This window comes from Eptatretus burgeri, chromosome 11 (assembly GCF_056783735.1).
Source record: "Eptatretus burgeri isolate ZD-2024b chromosome 11, Ebu_testis_v1, whole genome shotgun sequence".
NCBI classification, from domain to species: Eukaryota; Metazoa; Chordata; class Myxini; order Myxiniformes; family Myxinidae; genus Eptatretus; species Eptatretus burgeri.
Window position 1 is genome coordinate 15330452 of NC_140971.1, and position 25327 is coordinate 15355778.

Sequence of the window (25327 nt, forward strand, 5' to 3'; positions counted from 1 at the left end):
GTGTTTGACAATGACGAATCGATTCCATTTTGGTGAAGATCCGAATCCGGATCTGGACACGAGATTAAAAAAAACATTTTTTTTTCAAGTAATTCTTCACCATTGAGAGATGGGGCCATAAACGATATATAGCATGATATTTCAAAAAGTTGTCGATGCATTATGACAAAACGAGGTGGATTAGTTGGTTTGGTAACAAAAAGAAGCCAATTCGATTTTGGTTCAGGTCCTAATCCAGATCCGGCCTCTCAGTGGGATACAAAATGTAAACTGTTGAGCTTGGCGGAAGTGTATGCTCTACCGAGTGCTGTTATAGTTGTTTATGTTTAAACTGACATGTGGAAAAGGACAGTTTTGCCTTCAGGGTGTCGAAAGAACAATATATTGATTTATCAATCTACCATGTCAAGGCTCAAAATTAACAAATTGATGACCAAGGTAAATATGATATAAACAGAGACTGTAGATAAGAAAAAAAAATGATTACAAATTGATCAATCATCCATATCCAAGATATGTAAGCGTTTTACTGAGGCTTGATCATTTGATAGAACACTCATTGAGCTTATACATAAATCACATTCAGAATCCACAAAGACAACAGTAGACATCAGTGTACTTTTAAAAGATTTACAAGATTATAATTAGAAATGAACATGATAGAACCAATATCAGAAATATCTGTGGAAAAAATTAGTGGCACTTGTATATGTGGAAGATTTGCATTGCTCAGCCAGTGGGTCACCCAGATAGCTCATCACTCAGATAGCTCAGATGGCTGGGCACTGGTATGAGTTGCCAGAGAACCTGGGTTTAATTCCTGGTCTGGGCCTGGAATTTTTCCACATATATTTATTATGACAAGGAGATTAGTAGACATTGGACAAATACACAGCTTCTGAGATTTGAATCTCAGATCCCAACAATAGTTAGTCATGGGTTCAGATGGTAATGCTAAAAAGGCCAAACCATTTATAATCACTGAATTTTTGTGGTAATGTCAGATATTAGGTTGTAATTTTCACATTACGCTTTATCAAGATAGTTCATTTTCTTTCCCGGGAAGAAAGGAAAAGGTTGTTCAGTTCAACTGGTTCGGGTTCAATATTGTGATCTGGGGATCTCAAGTTAGAATTCCAACTCCGCTAACAATTAATTAAATGGCAAACCACGAAGTGTATGCCTCGTCACAAAATTGCTTTTGGTAGCACATACTCTCGGTGGAATGACTACAGAGACAGGAACACGACAGAAGAAAGGTGATTTAGCAGCTACTGTGAAAGTTATCTTGGAAATGAAAACTGTGAAGGCAGCTGGAAAAATTAGTGAGGGAATAATGGTAGGTTATACAGGGTGGAGAGTGAGGAAAGAGCTAAATACATTTTGATGCTTAAATTCTAGTTTTCAGATAATATGTTGAGGAAGCCAACAATTTTAAGTGCACAAGGTTTCTTTTCAGCTACTCAAAGGTTCAATAACCAGTCTTGTAGCATCCATGAATGATGTAACAAAATATATAATGAACCTTTAATCACAGAACTGTAACACTGACAAATAAGTTATATGTAACAATATTATTAGCCCCTGTTGGACTGAGTCCAAAATAGGGGCTTATGTATTTGGTCTCGATTTTTAGATCCTCGTGGAGGATCTCTAAGTCTTACTCACGTTGTTGTTCTTCGTCTTCTTCTTGTGGGCTTTGTTGTTTCACAGCCTACAGCTCTCATCGAAACTTCCTGAAACTTGGCATATATATGTAAAAATACCCTGCGCAGACAGTAACCATCTCCGATTTTGAAAATTCCTCCTCGAAAAAAAGTTATGACGTCAAAATATCTCCGCTAATGGAAATCGCCTAAAAAATAATCTCTGAAACTCGGCAAGCTTTTTGTACTCTGTTTGCGGGAGTCGAACAGGGCATTAGCAGAGATGAATTACCGCACATATGATACATCACTATGACGTCATATCAATTTTTATGACGTCATTCCTATTTTTTGACATTTTTTGTTTCACAACCCAGAGTTTTCATCGGATCTTCGTGAAACTTGCCATGTATATGCAGAAAGCCCACGCGCAGGCAGTAACCATCTCCGATTTTGGAAATTCTTGCTAGAAAAAAGGTTGATATCATAATATCGCCGCTAATGGAAATCGCCTATACCATTATCTCCGAAACTAGGCAAGCTGTTTGAATTTTGTTTGCGGGAATCAAGCCGGGCATTAGCACAGATAATTTATCGCAAACCTGATACATCACAATGACGTCATATTCATTTTTATGACGTCATCATTAAGAGGACGAGGATCTTAGCTCATTTGAGCTTGTTGTGGCCATGTGTGCATGCATGCATCTGCAACCATATCTCGGGCATATATGGACCAATTTTATTTGTACTTGGCACAAAGACAACACATGATGGTATCCATAAGCATGTCTTTTTTTTCGACACCAGATACAAGATGGCCGGCTGGCGGCCATTTTAGTTGTAAAAAACAACAACAACCCGGTGTTGAACACGTCCTTACCATTTGCCGGACATGCATTTACCGATGTTGTTCAAACCTGGCACACAGATAAAGAACGATGGCTTACCGAAGCGCATCATTTTGTTTCAAGATCAGATCCAAGATGGCCGACTGGCGTCCATTTTAGTTGTTTAATAAAAACATGTTGAACATGTCCTCAACCATTTCGTTGTCATACATTTACCGATGTTGTTCAAACTTGACACGCAGATAATGAATGATTGCTTATGGCGCTGTCACACCTTGACGATTTAGCCAGCAATGGCAACGTATAAAAATGTATGTAAAACGTTGGCGTACGCTGAAATTTTGATTTTTTTAAGTTTTGGTCGTATTCATAACGTGTTGGTCGTATGCATAACATATTAGTAACGGGCACAGGACGTTTCGTTGTCTTAAAGATAACATACCAACGAATGCTTAGCGTGTTGTCAGCGTTCACAACCTATGCCCAACGATAGTTTAACTTAGTCATAGCACGCTGCACGTATCGCCAACGAACTCGTGCCGTAGCCTGTTAAAAACCTGCCGCACGCCAATTTAAATCATAACCGCCTGAAAATTGAAAGTGTCAACCACGCAGTCCACACCTTGACGATTTAGCCAGCGTATGCCGACCTATGAAAAATTTGCTGAACCAAGCTGGCACATGTCGAATACGGTATGGGTAAGTTGTGCATACGTTAAGAGCACGCTGAAAAACGATGAAGTATGCCGTCATATTTCGTGGTACGTCTCGTACGTCGTGAAATTTCAAGCATGCTGAAAATTTTACGACGTACTCGCCGTATGGCTCACACGTTCCGCTACGCTGGGAATAAGTTGTAGGCACGATATGCGATCGTTGACACACGTCGACACAAGTTCCTTGTAAGTTACTCATAAGTCGAAACAACGTCGAGGTAATGTTTAGCATACCAGAAACATATTTTCTCCATCAAGGCACATTTTCTTTTTTTCTCCTTGGCTCCGTGAAGGCACGTGACGAAATATCTGAAGTTGTTCTTGTTGTTGTTTTTATTTTTTTAGTCTATCACGAATTTTAAAATACTAGTACGTGCCCGTAAAAAATATTAAAATAAGTAATAAAGAAATATTCAAACCGCGAGCAACAAACAACAACCACACAGGCCGTTTCTTCGCTCTCCCGAGCCCGGACGTGCGTGACCCGGAAGTTCACATATTATTCGCAGTTACGATTATTCGCAATTTAGATTTAATACCCAATTATTCAATTAGCGCCAAAGTATTTTACCTTTTCGCAATGTCGTGGCAAGGAAAAACAAAAAGAGAAGAGAAGAGAGAGAAAAAAAATTTACTTCCTGGTTCGGAGCATACCAGCACTCTGATGTTACCGAAATTTATGCACCGTCTAATATGAAAACGATCATAACTTGGGGCATAGTGTTTATCTATAAATGCGCATAAGAAATAGAGAAATTATTAGAATACACGAAGTCATCACTATCCGGAAGTCCGTACGTTGTAACCTGTAATGGCGAACGCGGCTGAGCTTCCCTTCCCCATCGGCCATGCCCACGCAACAACGTGTCTTGTCATTGGTTTGGTAAATAAATGGCCATAACTTGGGAAGCACTTGTCCGATTAATATCAAACCTTGAAAAGGCACATCCTCAGGTCCCCAGCAATATACCTGGCAAGTTTCAATTAGATCGGACCAGTGGTTGTTGAGAAACAGCGGTCACACACACACACACACACACACACACACACACACACACACACACACACACACACACACACACACACACACACACACACACACACACACACACACACACACACCTGGAATTATAGATAGATATTAAGACATTTGGTTTTAAGTTTCGACGTCGACGTGACAATATCCTCAAACAGAAAATATTCACAGAGGAGGAACTAAGAATAAGACATGAGCAAACTGAAGAGGCAATCCGACGTGACGTAACGGCACGTGACGAAATATCGGAAGTTATTGTTGTTTTTTTAAATGCTGCCAATACGCCATTATACGGTAGCTGTAAATTAGAAACAGGTTCAGCAAGTTCTGTGGTCGTCCGGAAGACGTCAATCAAATACGTCTACATACATCAATATGCATTGGAGGTACGTTGCACATAGGTTCAAAGCACGTTACTCATAGGTTAGAAATAAGTTTTGGGTACGCTAAGGATTACCTCGACGTGTTTCGACTTATGAGTAACTTACAAGTAACGTGCCTCGACGTGTGTCAACGATCGTGTAACGTGCCTACAGCACGTTACTCATAGATTATAAATAAGTTTCGGGTACGCTAATCATTACCTTGACGTGTTTCGACTTATGAGTAACTTACAAGTAACGTGTGTCGACGTGTCTACAACTTATGGCCAGCGTAGCGGAACGTGTGAGTCATACGCTGGCATACATCGTAAAATTTCAAGCATGCTAAAATTTGAGGACAACCGCAAAGTAAAACGATGAAAGCCAGCGTACTACGACGTATGGCATGTTTTTCCGCGTGCTCTTAACGTATACCAAACTTACCCATAACGTATTCGACGTGTGCCAGCGTTTTAGACAAATTTTTCATAAGTCGGCATACACTGGCTAAATCGTCAAGGTGTGACAGCGCCTTTACATATGCACATCATTCTTTTGAGATCAGTTCCAAGATGGCCGACTGGTGGCCATTTTGTTGCAACTTAAATGTGTCCCCAAGCATTTCTCAGACCAGCATGGTCCGAATTTGTTCAAACTTGGCACAAGCACAGCACATGATACCATGATACATGTGCGCCTCACTTTATTTTGCAATCTTAACAAAGATGGCTGACTGGTAGACTGATAGCCATTTCAGTTGTGCATGAATATGGGGTACCCCTTTAACTCCACACAGGAAAATTACGACTACACCAATGGGAGCTATGACATTTTACGTCTGTTTTATTTGTTTTAGTTGAATGCTTTCTTTAAAGGGAAGAATCTTGGTTGAAATAGTGAACTGAAAAAACATAAACCCTTTGACCCCGAGCGGCCGTTTTACCAGCTGCGATTCAAACCTCCATACATCCAAGCAGCTAGATTTTTCTCCAGGGAGCCCAGGGTCGGGCAGCCAAAAGTCTAAGAAGTTCAGGGTTCATATGGTGAAAGCAAATTGCACAAAATTTGTGGGAGAATAATGAAGTGCAACATTCAAATCCTCAGTCTGAAAGTTAGATACAATATACTTCACATAAATAACATTCTGTATTTGTATAAGTTTGTGAAACAACTCACTGTGTGTTGCTCGTTCAGAATCAAGTCCTTAACACAACAAATAACTCCGGGAAGGATTGTGAGGAGAGCAATACGAGAACTATTAGGTGGCAGTAACTCAATCATGTTGTTACAAGGTATGATGGGTCCTACAAAAGGTCTCTGTTTCTTTCTCCCTACTCTCCTTCTTGCCCCACTTATCCTTCTCCATGGAAAACGTTAGTAAAAGGTGAAAGATTTATATGCACTGAAGAGAAACCAGAGTACGTGTGGCTCACAACTAAATAATTTCTTCTACTCTCCATGTCAAGGCTGGAGTGCTCCAAGGCAGTGTTCTGGGCCCGGCCCTATTCCTGATATTCATAAATGATCTCTGATTCTCTGGAAAATCCTCTTTCTATTTGCTGATGTCTCCACCCTCTACCGTGACATCGCTCATCCTTCAGACAGGCACGCTGCTGCCTCTTCCCTCTCTTCAAACAATACAAAAAATATTAATCACAAGCTGGTCAAACACTTGGAATATGTCTTTCACTCCTGACAAATCTCTCCATTTCTCTATCTCTCTCTCTCTCGCAAACCCTCCCCCAATCTACTTTCTTAACAATCATCTTGAGGAGGTTTAGTCATTCAAACTCCAGGGTCTCACAATCAGCTATGATCTTTCTTGGGCAAACCACATTTCAAACTTTGGTAAACCTCCAAAGCCAGCTACCACATGGGCATCCTCTGTCGTGCAAAGTCCTTCCTTGATACACCTGAACACCTATCCACCTAAAAAGCTTTCATCTACAGTTTGATGGAATACTGCTCTCCCTTCTGGGCTGACTCCCCTACATCACATCTTGCTCAGCTTGACACCGTGGAAACCAAGGCCTTCAAGATCATTGGAGTCTCCTTTGATGAAGCTGCATCTAATAGTGTGCCTATTATTTCACCATCGCAGATAGGTCAGTGGTCTCCAAGTTCTACCACCCTCTTTCTGGTCTTGCACCCTCGAACCTCTCCATGCTTTGTCCCCACCCCTCCCCCACCCTAAAGTATCTGCAGGGCATACATCGTCAAACTGCAACCCCAGACTAGTGAAACTGATGAAATCCAGATCCACTGCCCAAGTCCATTCATATGTTCCTCTCTTTTCCCACCGAGGGCACAAATTTCCACATTCTCTTCAATCTCATTCTTCACTCCAGGTTTACAAAACAGCTGTTCACGACCATCTCAGATCACCCCCCATCCAAAACCATGATATTTTCTCCACCCGTTAAACCACCACCACCAAATTCCCACCTCAACAAATTTTCCTTCTGTATCCATCTTGTCCATCACATGTATTCTCCCCTACCACTGATTACCTGCATCCCTTATTTATTATTTGTCCATTGCTGCATATTTTTCCCATTCCATTTGTGCTGTGCCTTTTGTTATGCTGTGTCCTGATTCATTCTGTGTTCTAGCCCTTCTATGAGCCTTGACTCTGCTTACAAAAAAACAACTTGGAGCCACGTGTGCAAAGCTCTCATTCATATGGAACCCAGTCAGGTTTTCTGGGATACTGGAGACCGTGCCCTCGTGCGGAGTGACAGTGTGTCGGCATGCTTCCAGTTGTCTCCTTTTTTCATCCTGGCAAGGCTCTGACATAGAAGACAGGGTGAGGGATAGCATTATCGGTCCAACTCGATCACCTAGTGAGTGATCCAAGGGAAAGAGCGAACAAAGGGGCTGCTTGGCTTTTCTTAACTCGCCAGAACATCCCCTCCCCTTGGGGTTACACCAGCCAACTCCAGTGCAGTGACCACTTGCAGCTGCTCCACAAGCCCGTACGCAGCCAATCACATCCCACAAAGGGCTTGACCACTAGTGGTAGTCTGTGCGTGTGCATGAAGCATGAATGGGAGCCCCGCATACTGGGGCCTTCCCCCACCAATCGCTCACTGAGGAGGGAAACTGCCATTGAGCTAATGACATGGCCCCATCGAACGGACTACTCACCATGATTAGCGTCACCACCACGACAACCTGACCTGGCACAGACCCAAAGCAATCTCAGAAGCGGGGGGAACACGGGATATGTCTTCAACCTATAATCCAATGGCAGCTGGGAAATATGATATAATGATGGACACCTTCACACTAAACTTTGACATTTATAGAGAAAGAATATTCCAAATCCTTATTTCAAATGTAACTGGTGTTACTAAATTATATCTCTGATCCCTTATCACTTAAACTAGAAAAATTACTTAAACTAGAGGGGCACTTGGTAGAGCGCATACCTCTGCCATGTAATGTCTGATCCATGAGAACATATCAGGCCCAATACATTTTTTGAAATATCATGCGATACAGTACGATATGATTTTTGGCCCTATCTCTCAATGGTGAAGAATCACTTTAAAAATTGTAGGAGTTGGATCCGAATCCAGATATTTACCAAAATCTAATCAGTTCGTCCGTGCCATACACCGAACATGTCCGCAAAATTTCATCCGGATCCATGCACAACCTTTTGAGATATCCTGCACACAAACAAACAAACAGAGAGACAAACAGATAGAAAGGGGTGAAAACACAACCTCCTTCACCTTCGGTGGCAGAGGTAATGAAATAAACACTTATTATTTATGCAACAGTGTTAAAATTGATATCCCATAAACCACACAAACACACCTGAAACACCAAAGAGAAACCAGGGGAGTGGGGGAAGGGGGCACACATTTGGAACCAATGACATCTTAGCAGGACTTCACACACAGGTGAGCAGAAAGAAAGTGGTGTGCAGGAAAAAAGAGAGGGTGAGTAATCACTCACAATTATGCAGGAAGGAAAAGCTGACCAAGATGAAAGAACACTAACCCGAACATTGATTAAATTACTTACCTTCTCTGTACTCACTCCGTATTTCCCATTATCCTCATTTAACAGCATCCACATTCATTTAAGGATCTCCAGGGAGTGGATTTGGTCAAGGCATGGCACACAATGCCCGAGCAGTCTATATTAATTGTGGGATCTTTAACATCCATAATGTGAAGGCTTGATTCACATGTCCCTCCTCAACACAATATGCTCCCTATCGATACCGATTCAGAAAGGCAGCACTTTTGTCTTTGCTTTGATCATGTTCGTGATTGAACTCAACTCACCTTAAAGTTAAGCATCCCACCAACTGAACTATCTTGCCACCCAAAATATTGCATTGCATTGCTGTTTTGGCAATACAACTTGAAGGAAAAACATGTCCAATTTGGGACTATTGCCATCCTTAAAGAGCTTTGCTATGGCAGAAACGTATTCTTTGCTTGCAAGTTGGTTTTGATAGAAAGTACCTTAAGCCTTATTTTGTAAGCTCCTACTCCCCACTATTTGGATATCTCCTGGAGTCAAAGCTTGAGGGTCATTTTCTGACAGTATCTTCAATCGTAGCCATAATGTATGATTAAAGCATGAGTCATTGGCATCTGCTTATCATGTGTGATTAATCATTGTGGAGTCAATGAATTATACAACATTGCTGGATGATATGTATCATGTCATCCTCCTTCTTATGCAGAACAAGGCTGCAGAGAGCATCATTGTCCTTCGTATGCAGCACAAGGCTGCAGGTTACATCCTTAGCTGAGGGAGCAGGTATGCCGCTGATGCAATGCCTCTATTACAGTGCACTGGTACTCACTTCATCAACCTCGGAAGGATGACACACTGAGTCAACCCCACCTGGTCTTAATTCAACAGACAACAGGGGCTGGGGCTCGATCTCAGGACCCTAAGGTCCCAAGCCAGCAACCCTAACCACTAAGCCAACACCAGACATTGTTTCATATCAAATCATTCTAAATTAATGTGTATTCATGGTTTTGAGTGGTAGAATAATATAAGCAATACAGGGAAAGGGCACAGGTGATCTGGAGGTCTACGAGTTGCAAATATCATGGAGTATGACAGTACTCCATAAGTAAAGATGGCAATGGAAAAAAATGGCACTCTATTCTTTCCCATTCTTCCCTCCAGGCTTTCAAAACAGCTGTTCACCACCACCTCTTATCTTCCCCCATCCAAATCCTCGATCTTTTCTACCCCCGATAATCCACCCAAGCCCACTTCCTTCAATTCTCCTGCTTTCCTTCCTGAAAGTCCCTGTAATGTCCATCTTCTCCTCGCCATGTTCCCCGTCCCATCCCCATCCCTCTCCCTTCCACAGTTCACCTGTGTCTGTTCCTCAATGTTTTGTCCCTTCCACTCCCACCCCTCTTGTCTCATGCCTCCTTGCTGTGAGTTGTGTGTTAGCTCTCATACGAGCCTCGACCAAGGTATACAAAAAAAAAAAAAAAAAAAAAAAAAAAATGGCTGCCCATTGAAATGTGAACAAAATGGTACTCTGAAAAAAACCACTATTCAGTGAAGTTATAATTAAGCATTTAAAAACCATACCTTTTATCCTCGAACGTTTTCATAACAAGAAAGAGCAATCAGAGATTGCACACCCTCACAAGGACTTGTTTTGTGTGGAAAATAAATGGACGGATGTACTAAATGAAAGGTCGTTGATTGCAAATGAAGGTCTGGATGGTCTCGTTTTAAATGTGTAATGGTTAAAAGGTCTGAAAAGTTGTAAAGGTCAAATGGTCTCAAGGTCGAAAGGTCTGAAAAGGTCTCAAGCAGTGATCTTCACTATTTTTTAGAAGGGGTGGGGGGGCACTTTTACCGATAAGACATTGGTGAGAGCCACCACACTGCCTACAGGACTCCGTAATGACTGCTATTATCCCCCCCCCCCTTATTGTTCTTTGTTTTGGTGAACTGGCCTGCAAGCATAATTGTTTTTATATTGCCATCTCCTGAAGTAGTTATGTGACTGACACTTTGCGTTGGAACACTCATTTCAAACCATTTGGTCAATTTGAAAGCATTTATGGCAGATTATGATATAGTACTGCAGCATAGCAAACCAATTGTTCAAATTTGCATAAAAGCACCAAAATTGGTACACATGTAGAATAATGTATTCATTAGCTGTAGGTAGGAATAATATTCAGCTTTGGCTGACCAAGGCACAATCTCGGGTGGCTCCATATCTAGAATTGTTCGGAATACATTATTCTACATGTGTACCAATTTTGGTGCCTTTATGCAAATTTGAATAATTGATCTGAAATATCAGACGACGCTGCTGGACTATAGGGGTGTTTTCACATTTGGATATTACCGGCCACACGTCAAGGGCTGCACTTTAGGCCACCAGGGGCCACCAATAACTCACGGGCATTGCAATGAAGAACAGAGGTCTAAAGGGTCAAAATGGTCAAAAGTATCTAAAGAGTCTTAAAAGGTAGAAGGGGTCTAAACGGTGTAATTTAAGGTCTAAGGCAGGCATCGGCAACCTCAACCAGGCCGCGGGCCACTGGGCCACGTTCGAGCCACCTCGCGGGCCGCACCCCCCCCCTCCCAACCCGAAAAAATAACAAACACACCTAAAATCAATGATAATAAATGTAATTGTAAATTGAACCTTAAGACCTTCAGCCATCTGAAAAAAACAACAAAAAAATATTTAAGACCAAGTTAAGTGGAATCGAAGCGAAAATAATTTATTGTGACGTACAGAGACTGTGATATATGTGGAAGAATCATATGTCCACAAATGTTAAATTTGCCGTCGGTTCAGAAAAAATTTTCGCGGGCCGCACCTAATGGAAATCCGGACAAGGCGCCGCGGGCCGCATGGGAGGAGATCGCGGGCCGCATTTGGCCCGCGGGCCGCAGGTTGCCGACCTCGGGTCTAAGGGTCAGAATTATCTGAAGGGGTCTTAAAGAGTCTTAAAATGTATGAAAAGGGTCTGAAGGTAAAATGGTTCTACAGGATATTAAACGGTCTGAAATGTGTGAATGTCTAAAGGGTAGAAAGGAGTCTAAGGGTCTTCAGGGTTCAAAAGGGTCAGAGGATCGAAAGGGTTTTAGAGGTCTAAGTGTTCTAAAGGGTGTATTGGGATCCATAGGGTCTTAAGGGGTCTCAAGGGTGTTAGGGTTCTCGAAGAAAGTAATAGGTGTCATCAGGGTTTTAGGGGTCTTAGAGTTCAAAATGGTCTTGGGGATATAAAGGGTCGAAATGTTTTTTTTTGGGGGGGGGTCTCAAAGGGTCTTATAGTCTTTATGGGTCTTCATGGTTTTAATGGGTCTCAGGGTTGTAAGGGTTTTAAAGGGTCTCGCAAATTTGTTTGCAAAATCATCGATTTGTTCATCCTCAAAATGTTGATAAATGTCATTGTGTGTAGCACAATAATGGCTGAATAAATTACAATGATTTCAACTGAGGGAAGCGACATTCTCTCTTGGGTGTCTTGGGTATTGCACCTGTACCATAACAACAACAAAAAATTTAATCACATTTAAAAATTAATACACCACAAAAGCACACCAAAGCGATTATGTCACGTTGGCATGACAGTGCACGGCCTGGTTTTACACTTTCGTAGAATATGGCCATCGTAGCTTTGTGAAGATGGTAATCACTAATCAGAGAGTCATACCTGCAGCATTGATCATTTTCCAAACGAAACGATTTGAGTACGAGAGAGGTGGGTTGCTCTAATTAAAGAGGCAAGACCAATCAAAGTTCTCACGTGGAATGAGATTTATCTTCCCCAAACTTGCAACCATTTAACAGTAGTGAAGACAGTGGCTTCACCCATTCAGCCCAACATGCTGAGGCAAGCCCTGAAATGAAACGACAGTGATAAATCTCCCAAGAAAACCATCAACTCAAACACCAACCCAGAGATGAACAGCATTCATGAAATCATTTCAGCAGCATGCTTTTGTCACGTGCTACCAACAACTATCCTTCATGGTGGAATATAACCAGTGCCATTTTAACCTGGATGTTACGCAGTGAAACAACTTTACATCATATCTAATAGTATAGGGCCATCGGCGAGCCCAAAACCACACGAGGCTGCCGTCGATTGCGACCAACTCAGCAACAACTCAATCATTGGCCAAAAATCATCGCGAATGGTCCGCACACCTGTTAAACTATCTCCCTTTATGTTTACTAGTAGGGGCCCGTAGGGGCGGGCCCGAAGGTGCGTAAATGAAGACTGGATTGGGGCATTATTTCAATTAGATTAGACCAACCGTATCGTAAATGGCCATAACTTGGGAAACACCTGGGAAACATTCAGGTCTCCAGCATCAATTGTGACATCATATCAAATGAAGAAGAATTGTGATGCCCCCTCCCTCTCGCCCCCCCTCGCTTCCCCCTAGTCTCGCCACTCCTCTCTCGCCCCCCCCTCTCTCGAATTGTGACGCCCCCTCTCTCTCACCCCCTCTTTCCCTCCTCTCTTTCCACCCCTCTCTCCCCCTCTCTCACCCCTAGTCTCACCCCTCTCTCACCCCTCCTCTATTCCTCCTCTCTCTCCCCCTCCCTCTCTCACCCCTAGTCTCGCCCCTGTTCTCTCCCCCGCCTCTCTCGCCCCAACTCTCACACCCCCTCTCCCTCGTCCCCACTCCCACCCCTCTCTCTCCCCCTCTCTCCCCCTCCTCTCGCCCCCACTCTCATCCCCCCTCTCCCGTCCCCCTCTCTCGCAGATATTGGTCGACAGATAAATGGCCGTAACTTGGAAACCGCTCGTCCGATGAATATCAAACCTCACAAAGGCACATCCGCGGCTCCCCAGCAATATTCCTGGCAAGTTTCAATCAGATCGGACTGTCAATTGTGCAAAAAATAATAATAATAATAATAATAAATACATAAATAAACATTAATTGTGACGTCATTCGTGACATCATAGCAGCGTGTCTTGTCATTGGTCGACAGATAAATGGCCGTAACTTGGGAACTGCTTATCCGATTAATATCAAACCTCGAAAAGGCACATCCATGGGTCCCCAGCAATATTCCTGGCAAGTTTCAATCAGATCGGACCGTCAATCTGGCAAAAATAAATAAATAATAATTATGACATCATTCGTGATGTCATAGCAACGTGTCCTGTCATTGGTCGACAGATAAGTGGCCATAACTTGGGAACTGCTCGTCCGATCGATATCAAACCTCGAAAAGGCACATCTGCGGGTCCCCGGCAATATTCCTGGCAATTTTCAATCCGATCGGACCGGTGGTCTTCCGGTTATTAATAATTTGGGAAAATATTGGCATGATAAGGTGAGAATGTGGAACGACACCTTCAGCTGCCATATATACACCTTTTCAACACTGAAAAAGCAATAAAATGGCCGTAACTTGGGAAGCGCTCGTCCGATCGATATCAAACCTCGAAAAGGCACATCCGCGGGTCCCCGGCAATATTCCTGGCAAGTTTCAATGAGATCGCACCGGCGGTCGTCGAGAAACGGCGGTCGTAGACAGACAGACACACACACAGAGATTGCTGGAATTATAGATAGATAACGCCAGGACGCTGATTAGATCGTCCCTGGCAATCAATAAAACAACCCTGAGAGACTGAACCCGTCAAATAAAGTTCACACTCACCATCCCGCTCGCGGCTCTCGGTCCTTTATGTCCTCCCCACAGAAAGCTGTGGGCGTGGTCAGGGACGGACATCCTGACAACAGTTCATGGGATGTGAACACTAACATATTGGTTTCCATTATCACAGCAGGCTCCAGCCCCAGCATCAACAGAGAAGTAAAATGTATTTCCAAAGCATTTTCCTCTTCTCTGCTCTTTTACTGCCGACAAATTGTTCAGCAAAGGTAGATTAAACAAACAAGTTGATTTATCACTTTCCTTTTTCTTCTTCCCTTTATAAGGGGTGAGGTCCAAAAATACCAAGCTTCTGCCCAACCTTGCCCACGACACTCCTCCATGTCCCCTTTCTCAGCCAACTGTCACCACTCTCCAATCATCCCTACCTTTATTTATATCACTCCTCACACAATCTTCCCATCTCAACCACGATTACCTCGTTTCCACCTACCTTGCTCCCTCAACCTACCCAATGTATTATCCATTCTTTCTTCCCCAATCCACACCAAGTGTCCAGCCAACTTCAACCGGCTTTACTAGATAATGACGTCATTGGCATCCAGATCGGGAAAAATGGAGTTAAACAAGTCAGAAAATACATTTTATAAAAATGAAAAAACATGTAGGAAATACAACACCACAATCCTTTTACGGATTGTCATCACGACAGCTTTTGACATTTTTCCATCTCAATCCCACAACAAACTAGTAAAAAAGGCATAAAATGTCATAGCCCCTGTTGTTTTAGTAATTTTCCTGAACGGAGTTAAAGGGCTAGCCCATATTTATAATTACGGTAAAACTAAAATGGCCACCAGTCAGCCATTTTTGATCAGATCACAAAATAAAGTGAGGGGCACGTGTATGCCATCATGTACTGTGCTTGTTCCAAGTTTGAACAAAATCGGACCATGCGTGTCTGAGAAATGGTTGGAGACACATTTAAGTAGCAAAAATGGCCACCAGTCGGCCATCTTGGATTTGATCTCGAAAAAAATGATGTGCATATGTCAGGCATCATTCGTTATGTGTGCGCCAAGTTGAAACATCATCAATAAATTCATATCCGAGAAATGGTTGCGAACGCGCTCAGCACCGGGAGGGGTTTTTTTACAACTAAAATGGCCGCCAGTTGACCATTTTTTATCACACCACGAAATAAAATTATGTGCATAAAGAATACCATCATTTGTTGTCTTTGAGCCAAGAACGATTAAAATCGGGAAATGCATATCTGAGATATGGTTGTGGACGCACACATGCACGGACACGAAAATCGAGACCAAATCCATAAGCCCCCGTTTCGGATTAAGTCCAACGGGGGCTAATAAAATATAGAATTACACCAACTCACACTACAAATCTACAACTACCTCTAACAGAAATCTTCATACAATTGTTACTATTGCCACCTAAAACAAAAATGTCAAAAGATGGCGTGATGGCAATCTGTGAAAGGATTGTGGTGTCATTCTGACCTTGTCATTCCATGCTTGTCATGCCTTCTTGTCATTCCTTCCTACCTTCTTGGTTGTTTTTTGGGGATCCCCAACCAACATGTTTTTCTCATTTTTACAAAATGTTTTTTTCTGACTTGTAGATGGAGGAATGCTGTTGATACTTTGGTTTCCAACAGAGGCGGCGACATACCACAAAGTATTTCTTGCATGCTTTGAAGACAGCTCCACCACCCTCTCTTGAATGATCTGGATGCTTCGCCGAGGCTTCCTCGGAGGCCTAACAAATGAGGCAGCATTGTGGCACTGCACCTGGTGGGCTTCCATACCCTTTAACCCACAGCTCCTCATTAACTCTGCGGCTGCAAGGCATCTGAGTCCTTAATGTCATTACAATTCCCGAGTGTTTTCCAAGCCTGAACGATTCAATGCAAGCTGTATAAAGCACTGACCTGCTGTGAAGATGCTCTGCTCACAACTCATGCATGCAATTTGCCTTAAATTGAAGAAGCCATGTGGCAAGGTAATTTTCTCTTCCAGAAAATGCACCAGCATGTGTGGCAGCATGCAATCCTGGGCTTATCAGACTTAGCAAATGATGGAGACTCATATAAGGTAAAAGTGCACGATTAGTCTGCAGCAATCATGCAAGAGGCACGATACATACTTCATTGGCTGAGATTCAGTGGAGCTAAGCAATTGCACTGCAGTCCATCATTGTAAAAACCTCACCAGTTGTTAGTGTGGCTTATTTTGGTGCCTCTTCCGTGGCAGATCAACTCAATTGTACCAATAAAATCAATCGCATGTGTTTGACATCCTGAGCAGCGCATTCTTGCAATCTCTCTTATTGAAATTCATTTTGTAGAAGTTGTAAGCAATGCATCACTTGGTTATGAAAAATGGAATGGCTGGTGTCACGCTTAAAACTTAAATATTGCTTTGTTGAAAAGGTAGAATTTTTTGAAATACATGAGGGTACAACAATTGTATTTCCCAGCTGCCTTTGGATTGTGAAATGTTGAGAAGATTGAGTGAAAACGTATTGTTAAGCATGAGGGTAAAGGGGTGGTCAGGGGGCTCCTTGTTGCACTTGTGCAAGGTAAAGTGGTTTTATGAAATAGATATATATATATATATATATATATATATATATATATATATATATATACATATACATATACATATACATATACATATACATATACATATACATATACATATACATATACATATACATATACATATACATATACATATACATATACATATATATATACATATATATATATATATATATATATATGTCGAAACATGTGGAGTGTGACAAGCACTCACCCGATTTCCATTGGACATAGTCCTACACCAGAAGGCACGTGATGTGATAGGCCGGTAAACATGTTTCGATTTACCCGCCGATCACATCAAGTGCCTTCTGGTTGAATGGCTTGCCTTAGCAGGAACAATCGTCTTGGTGGCAGACAGATGGTTGTTTTTTGCGGATTATGCGGTTTTACCGTGTGAGACATAATCCGTGGTGATGCTCACCACAACAGTCAGGAGGTGAATCTGAAAAAGTTATATATACTAGGGCATGCCCGTAGATGCGTGGCCATATGTGCAAACCCTTCCCCCCCCCCCCCCGCAAAAAAACTCAAACCACGTGCCAGAAACAACAACCACACAAGCCGTTCCTTCGCTTTCACGTGCCCGTACGTGCGTGGCTGTACGTGCAAATATATATATATATATATATATATATATATATATATATATATATATATATATATATATATATATATATATATATATACTTTAAAACCGCTTGCCAGAAACAACCACACAGACCGTTCCTTCGCTCTCGCGTGGCCGTACGTGCGTGTCCGTACGTGCATGGTCGTACATGCATGGTCGTATGTGAGTGTCCATACGTGCGTGGCCGTACATACAAAAAAAACTTTTTAAAAAACTTTCAAACCGCGTGCCAGAAACAACAACCACACAGGCCGTTCCTTCGCTCTCGCGTGCCCATATGTGCGTGGCCGTACATGCAAAAAAAACCCAAAAACTTTCAAACAACCACACAGGCCATTCCTTCGCTCTCATAAACGACGACTGGATTGGGGCATTGTGTTTATCTATAAATGCGGATAAGAAATTATTAGAATACAGTAAGTCATCACTATCCAAAAGTAGTGTATGCCCGTACGGAATGTTCACATCATTCCACGAATTATCGCTTGCATTGAAGTAACAACTGCTGTGATACTTACACACAGAGTTAATTAAAATCAAGTTTACCTCTCTGTCTTTGCTTGGCATTACATTCGCTTCCATTTACCATTGGCACTCCTACCCCACGGTAACTAAGGCACCGATTGAATCCATCGTAACCAGCACAGCATGTGACGTCATCGTCGGCCGGCCGTGCACCGGCCTACGCAGCCACACCCATGCAGCAACGTGTCCTGTGATTGGTAACTAAATGGCACATTGGCCACGCCTACGCAGCATGTGTCCTGTCATTGGTTGGTAAATAAATGGCCATAACTTGGGAATCACTTGTCCGATTAATATCAAATCTTGAAAAGGCACATCCGCAGGTCCCCAGCAATATAGCTGGCAAGTTTCAATTAGATCGGACCAGTGGTTGTCGGGAAACAGCGGTCACAGACACACAGAAACACAGACCCAGACACAGACACAGACACACAGAGATTGCTGGAATTATAGATCGATGAAATGAGGTCAATTAGATGACAAATGAAGGGGTTGAATGCAGACTGCAGAGCAATAAGTAAGGAAACCCGTCGTTGTGAATCATTTTTACCACCAAATTGAGATGTATTTCGTTGGCAAGCATGTTGAGTAGAGCTGAATTCCTTAACACTTCCAAAGGCGACAGCGTTTTGACAATTAGAAACAAAAAAAAGTTGTGCACTTTTTTTGATAAATTATTTTTGGAACAATTTTTCTTCAAGAAATAAATAATAATAAAAATCGTCTCCATGTACATTGTACACACCTTTATCTCGTTAGCACCTCTTCAAAAACAACATCGCTGAGGAAACGACGCTTCTTTGTTTCCTCATCCAGGGCAAGAATACGGAGGCTTTTCATGGCCAATTATTCAATTAGCGCCAACGTATTTTGCCTTTTCGCAAGGAAAAACACAAAAAGAAGAGAAGAGAAGAGAAGAGAAGAGAAGAGAAGAGAAGAGAAGAGAAGAGAAGAGAAGAGAAGAGAAGAGAAGAGAAGAGAAGAGAAGAGAAGAGAAGAGAAGAGAAGAGAAGAGAAGAGAAGAGAAAAAACCCGTAATGGCGAACGCGGCTGAGTTTCTCTTCCCCATCGACCACGTCTATGCAGCAACGCTTCCTGTCATTGGTTGATAAAAAATGGCCGCAGCAACGGTTCCTGTCATTGGTTGGTAAATAAATGGCCATAACTTGGGAAGCACTTGTCCGATTAATATCAAACCTTGAAAAGGCACATCCCTAGGTCCCCCGCAATATATCTGGCAAGTTTCAATTAGATCGGACCAGCGGTTGTCGAGAAATAGCAGTCACAGACACACACACATACACAGACACAGACACACACAGAGATTGCTGGAATTATAGATATATATATATATATATATATATATATATATATATATATATATATATATATATATAAATATAAATATATATTATAAAATATATAAAATATATACCGAGTGACATCTCCCATGCTCTTCCAGCTGCAGAAAGCAACCAAGAAGGCCAACACAAGGTAAGCACTTTGCTGTTTCAAACCCTTCACAGAGTTCCTCCACAGCGATAAAGACATTCACAAATAGTATACACATAAGAATCCCAATGCTACTCACCCCCTTAGCTGCCAAACCGGTTTCATCGCTTATTGGCGAATCATCAGCGACAGCGCAGACAGCAATGCACACCAATGAGGCTCCCAAGTATGTAACACGTGCAAATGTCAAAAGCAGTCAATATATAAATAATAAAGACTGACCGACCCACATCTTTCACCTAAGAATGGAGGTGGTACATGCTTTATTGCACATGGTGGTACAACATTTGCATATGGTACATGCTTGGGAGCGTCATTGGTATGCATTGCTGTCTGCACTGTCGCTGATGATTTGCCAATAAGCGAGGAAAGCGGATTGGCAGCTGAAGGGTGTGTATCATTGGGATTCTCATGTGTGTACCATTTGTGAATCTCTTTGTAGCTGTGGAGGAACTCTGGGAAGGGTTTGAAAGAGCAAAACACTTACCTTGCGTAGGCCTTCTTGGTTGCTTTATGCAGCTTCTTCAGCAAGAAGAGCATGGGAGGTGTGAATACATTTATATAATCCTCGCCACCTGGGTGTAGTTGAATAGGTGAGAGCTGATTGGCTATTCCCTCCATTCACATGTGAGAGATGTGGGTGGGTCTTTCTTTATTATATACGAGCAAATCCAACCCGTCGCTTCGCCGACAGGTCAATAAAGTTGGGGGAGGGGGGGGGAAGAGGGAGGGAGAGAGAGAGAGAGAGGGGGCAGGTGTAGGGTAAGAGGTGGAAGGGGAGGCAAAGAGGATGAAGAAAGGGGAGTTAGAGGGGAGGTGGAGAGATCGACACCTCACCAAACGTTGCTATTCACTGTGGGAGGGAGCGGTGCATGTGTGTGTGTGTGTGGGGAGAGGAGGAAAAAAAAAGACAGGTGTGGGGTGGTGGGGTTGGCAAAGAGAAAGAAATGTGAGGCTTAATGACCGAACAAGAAAAAAAAAATAAAACAGTACACACATAAAACAGTGCAAAAAAAAGTACACACAATGACCCAACAGAGTTTATAAAGTAATCCGCTGGCACATCTGCAAAGACTTTAATATTTCAGTTACGGAAAATTTATGGGAAAATGAACCAAAAGCAATCACTGAAAACCTTGGAGTACTGCTCATGTACGACCTTATGATCCCATCAGGCGTGAACATCGAAAGCAAAGCATTGCGACCAGATATCAAACTTCGGTGCAAAAAAAAAAAAAGAGAAGAAGGCATTGCTGATTGAGGTGTTGATACCAGTGATTTTGGATTAACGATGCAGAAATCAAGAAAAACACCAAATACCACGATCTCAAGCATGAAGTGAAAAGATCCTGGAAGCTGAAGAATGCCAAAGTTGTTCCAGTGATGATGAAGAACCTCATTGGAATGATGAAGGAGAACCTCACAGATATATTACAAACCATCAATGGGAATACCACTGCAAACAAATTACAGTTGGAAGCCTTCCTGGGCTCAGTAACGATCCTGAAGAGATCCCCTGGCACAAAACATTGAAAAGAGAAAACTTCACAGCTTGGTCCATGAAATCGTGACCCCTTACCGAAATGAACAAGGACAACAAGGAAATCCAACACAGGTAGAGGCCATTCAGCCCATCATGCCTGCGCGAACACCACATCAACCCAAGATCATTTTAATTAATGAAAGAAAGAAAAAATTGTATTTTTTTTGTTGTTTTTGTAGTTTTTTGTTGTTGTAATTTTTTTTTCTTCCCCTCGGAGAGGAGGCATGGGCTTGGTTAAAAACAGACATCAACCACACAACCCCCCTTAACAAGACCCCCACCAACAGCACTCCGTGCACAATCACCCTTCAATACTCAAGCTGCCTAAAAGTCCGACCAACATCCCCATACCCCTCTATCTCCATAACTTCCAGGTACCTATCTAATTCCAATTTAAACTTATCTACTTTTTCTGCTGCCACTACCTTTCCAGGGAGACCATTCCATGCATTAACTACTCTCTGAGAAAAAGTCCCCTGCCTAGCTACCGTCTTAACTCTCCTCTTCTTTACTCTCAGGCTACGGCCCCTGGTTCTGTCACTGTCTACTCTGTTGAATAATTCATCTTCACTTATTTAATCAATACCTTTCATTATCTTAAACATCTCTATCATATCTCCTCACAACTGCCTCCTTTCTAGTGAATAAAGCCCTGTCTCCTTCAACCGCTCCTCATAGCTGAGTCTAGCTAGCTAGGCCCGGAATCAATCTAGTAGCCCTATGCTGAACCTTCTCTATGGCATCTATGTCCTTCCGGAACTGTGGTGAAAAAAACTGGACACAATATTCTAGATGTGGCCTCACTAAATTCATGTACAATGTTAACACCACCTCTTTTGATTTATAAATGATCCCCCTTCGAATACAACCTAAAACACTATTTGCTTTATGTATAGCTGCCTGCTTCCCTCCCGTATCTATTACCATCCCCAAATCCTTTTCCTGTGTGACACGGTCCAAAATTACCCCTTGCATCCTGTAATCTCTATTTTCATTGTTCTTTCCCATCCCCAACACCTTACACTTGCTCACGTTAAATTACATCGGCCAATCTTTTGCCCAATCTATGCAAGTATCAATACTTTCTTGTATCTCTTCACCACCCTCTCTGCTATCCACCTTACCTCCAAGCTTTGTGTCATCCCCAAATTTGGAAAGCTTACTCTTTACCCCATCATCCAAATCGTTGATGTAAATATTGAATAACAATGGTCCGAGTACTGATCCCTGAGGTACCCCGCAACTTACATCCTCCCAGCAAGACATCCTCCCACTCACAGCCACTCTTTGCTTCCTACCACTAAGCCAGTTTGCAATCCAATTAGCTACATGACCAGCCACTCCACAAGCCCTCACTTTGGCTAACAACCTCCGATGTGGTCCCTTATTAAATGCCTTCTTAAAGTCTAGATATACTATGTCCACTGCCTTTCCCTCATCCACCCAATCAGACACTGTTTCATAGAACTCTAAAAAATTTGTTAAACAGGAACTATCTTTGGTAAACCCATGCTGACTACCTTTAATTCGTTTGTATATCTTTAAATGGTTCCTCATCTGGTCTTTAATTAATGTCTCCAAAACCTTCCCCACAACTTAAGTCAAACTAACAGGTCTATCGTTTCCCAATTCTTCTCTGGATCCTTTATTAAATAATGGTGTTACATTTGCTACTCTCCAATCCTCCGGTACCTGTCCTGACTCCAGGGAAATATTGAAAATATCCGTTAGCATCTCGCTTACCTGCTCAGCCACTTCCATCAATACTCTCGGTTGCATATTATCTGGACCCGGAGCTTTATCTACTCTCAGATGACCGAGCTGTTCCTTTACTTCTTCCACTCCAACCTGGATCTTCTGTAAAAGCCTTTCCTCACCGCCTCGATCGATACACTCAGCTATTGGTAATTTTTCTGACTGTTCTTGTGTAAAAGTTGAAGAAAAATACCTGTTTAATAAGCCTGCCATCTCACCTTCATCACTAACCACTCTCCTGGTGATATTCCTCAATGGGCCCACACTGGTCCTAACCTGTTCTTTTCCCCTGATATACTGAAAGAAAGCTTTGCTATTATATTTAATTCTCCTTATCCCTGTCCTTCTCATACTCTCTTTTGGCTTGCAGAGTTATTTTCTTCACTTGCCTCATTTACTCCGATAATGATATAAATCCAACTCCAGTCCTGTTATTTTCAACCTAATAAACACCTTCTGCTTCTCCTTTATAGCGTTCCTTATCTCACTACTCAACCACCCTGGCCTCTTTCTGCTTTTAGTTTTACACCTCATTGGAATGTACTTACTCTACACATTTGATCCTTGAAGGTTTCCCATTTCTGTGATGCTGATTGTCCTGTTGTTGGCTTCTCCCAATCTACATCACCCAATTCTCTCCTCATACCCTCAAGGTTTGCCTTCTTGAAATCTAATAGCCTGACTATCCTGAACTCTAACCCTTAACAGAATCTTTGCACACACAAAGTTATGGTCATTTGCTCCTAAATGCTCCCCAACCTCCACCTCCTCCACAATATTTGGATCGTTACTTAAAAGGAGGTCCAACACGACACTCCCCCTAGTGGGCTTATCTACAACCTGGGTTAAAAAGCAATCCTGGACTAACACTAGGAAATCCTCATCTGCTCTTCCCTTTCCCTGTTCCTCTACCCAATCTATCACTGGCAAGTTAAAATCCCCCATAATCAATACTCATTCTCACCACACGCCCTTTTGAATTCTTCATGTACTCCTCCTTCCTCCTCTTCCTTCATACCCGGAGCCTGATAAAAGCATCCTACCAGTATCTTACTGTTTTTACAATCTCTAATCTCTACCCACACAGAATCCTCAACATTTATTCCTTCCTTAATGTCACCCCTTTCTCTTGATGCAATGCTGTCCTCTACCCAGATTGCTACTCCTCCTATTCTCCCCTTCCTATCACACCGATACAGACTTGTAGCCTTCTAATCCTGTCCTTCAGTTACTCTCCTCCTTAAACAATGTCTCACTCACTGCAACTATATCGTACTCCTCGCTATCCACTTTGACTTCAAGCTCTTCCATCTCATTATTTAAACTTCTGGCATTGGTATAGAATATATTTAACTTTTCCCTTCCTGAAATTCTATTTTCCTGCCTTAGCCTTACTCATCCAAATTACTTCATCCATTCCTTCCTTTATAGCTTCCCCACCCTCCGCTGACGTAAAAAAGCCTGAACTCCTTCCTCAATTCCCACTGCAAACCTTGCTGCCCCCGTTATATTTAATATACGGCCACCATTCCGGAAACACTCTCTTTGTTTCCAAAATGATTCCTAATGCTTCTGAAATGTAAAACCTTCCTCCCAACACCATTCTTCCAGCCATTGGTTGACATCTGTTGCACTGCTCATAATTTCTATGTCGTTTCCTAATCTTGGGAGGATCCCACAAAACACGACCTCACAACCCTTTGCTTTCAGCCGCTTACCCAACATCCTGTATCTATTTTTCAAAACCTCTGAGGAAACTTTCCCGACATCATTCGCACCTCGGTGTACCACAACCAACTTACTCCTGCCGTGACCGGATACAATATTGTTTACCCTTCCTTCAATGTCCCTAACTCCCGCTCCTTCAAAACTACAAGAATTCTGTGTCAACAATCCTTTCTGCAGAATGAAGAATCTACATATTTAATAATCTCATCACCCACAAAAACTGTCTCCCATACCTCATTCCGACCAATTTATATTGCTGCACCTCAACCACTGCCTGCACCCGCTGCACCTCTGCCACTGCCCGCACCCGCCGCACATCCGCCACTGCACCATCACCACTGCCCTCCCCCGTTGCACCGTCACCACTGCCCTCCCTCGTTTCACCGTCACCACTGCCTGTCCTCGTTGCACCGTCACCACTGCCCTCCCCCGTTGCACCGTCACCACTGCCCTCCCTCGTTTCACCGTCACCACTGCCCTCCCCCGTTGCACCGTCACCACTGCCCTCCCTCGTTTCACCGTCACCACTGCCCTCCCCCATTGCACCGTCACCACTGCCCTCCCTCGTTTCACCGTCACCACTGCCCTCCCCCGTTGCACAGTCACCACTGCCCTCCCCCGTTTCACCGTCATCACTGCCCTCCCCCGTTGCACCGTCACCACTGCCTGCCCCCGTTGCACCGTCACCACTGCCCGCACCCGCTGCACCTCCTCCACTGCCCGTGCCCACTGCACATCCTCCACTGCCCGCGCCCGCTGCACCGTCACCACTTCCCGCGCCCGCTGCAC

General features: G+C 42.9%; 1 protein-coding gene and 1 long non-coding RNA gene across 4 annotated transcripts in view; one reads left to right on the forward strand and one right to left on the reverse strand.

The window, feature by feature from the left end:
* Positions 1-16537, forward strand: part of LOC147016553 (uncharacterized) — a 100027-nt gene extending 83490 nt beyond the window's left edge. For all 3 annotated transcript variants that reach the window (XR_015049090.1, XR_015049091.1, XR_015049092.1), the window contains exons 3-4: positions 9320-9396; positions 15864-16537. This is a non-coding gene — a long non-coding RNA (uncharacterized LOC147016553). The remainder of the gene's footprint in view (positions 1-9319; positions 9397-15863) is intronic.
* The window catches only part of LOC147016554 (uncharacterized), a 42064-nt gene that overhangs the window by 15935 nt on the left and 802 nt on the right, over positions 1-25327 (reverse strand). The gene's annotated exons all lie outside the window — the stretch shown is intronic.